Here is a 1,017-nt window from a genome sequence, read left to right on the forward strand (position 1 = left end):
CACACTGTAAAAAAAACATCTCCTCAATATCTGCGAGCTGACTATCCCCTGAACACACTGTTAAAAAAATCTCCTCACTCTCTGCTAGCTGCCTGTCCCCTGAACAGCTAGCAGAGAGTGAGGAGATGTTTTTTACAGTGTAGTTGTGCCTTGATGCTATGTCTGACTCTGTGGGACTATCTTTTGTGTTTAGTCCAGGTGAATCTCTGAGTTGTTGTCATTTTTTTGTGGTAACATGTTTCTTGTTGGTGCCCTGCTAAAGATGTGGGCTATGTGAATAACTGGAGGGTGTTCTAGTTAAAGCCAGACCTGATTTTGAAAGCATCATAGCACAGAGCCCGCACTAGTGAAAATCACCAATGACCTTCTAACTGCTGCAGACAAAGGACTTGTCTGTGAAGTTGTTTTACTAGATCTTAGTGCTGCATTTGACACCATTGACTATACAATCCTGTTACAGAGGATTGAATTTAAAATCCTTCTCCTGACCTACAAAGCTAAATGGTCGAACACCATCTTATTTTGATGAGCTCTTAGATCCTTAATGTCCCATTAGAGGACTACGCTCCCATAATTCAGAGTTACTTGTGATTTGTAGAGTCTGTAAAAGTAGAATGGGAGCAAGAGCCTTCAGCTATCAGGCTCCTCTCCTATGGACCAGCTTCCACTCTGGTTTTTGGGGGCAGACACCGTCACCACATTTAAGAGTAAACTTAAAACTCTCTTCCTTGATAAAGCTTAGAGTTAGGGAGTGGCAATGTGTACCTAACGCAGCCCACCTGTTTCTTGTCATTCATCTACCATAAAAACAATAATATAATAAAACTAGAGGGAGGCAGGGCAGTACAGCCCGATCAGGCTGAGGAGAGTTCTAGCCCGACCAGGCTCCTCTCTTTACCCTGTCTCTATTAGTTCTGCTGTAATAGTTTTAGACTGCCGGGGGACTGAGCTCCTCTCTCCTATACCTTTCCATTTGTGTGCATCCATGTCCCAGAAATGCGTGTTACTAACCTAGCT

Source organism: Etheostoma spectabile, unplaced genomic scaffold (assembly GCF_008692095.1).
Source record: "Etheostoma spectabile isolate EspeVRDwgs_2016 unplaced genomic scaffold, UIUC_Espe_1.0 scaffold362, whole genome shotgun sequence".
Classification (NCBI taxonomy): Eukaryota; Metazoa; Chordata; class Actinopteri; order Perciformes; family Percidae; genus Etheostoma; species Etheostoma spectabile.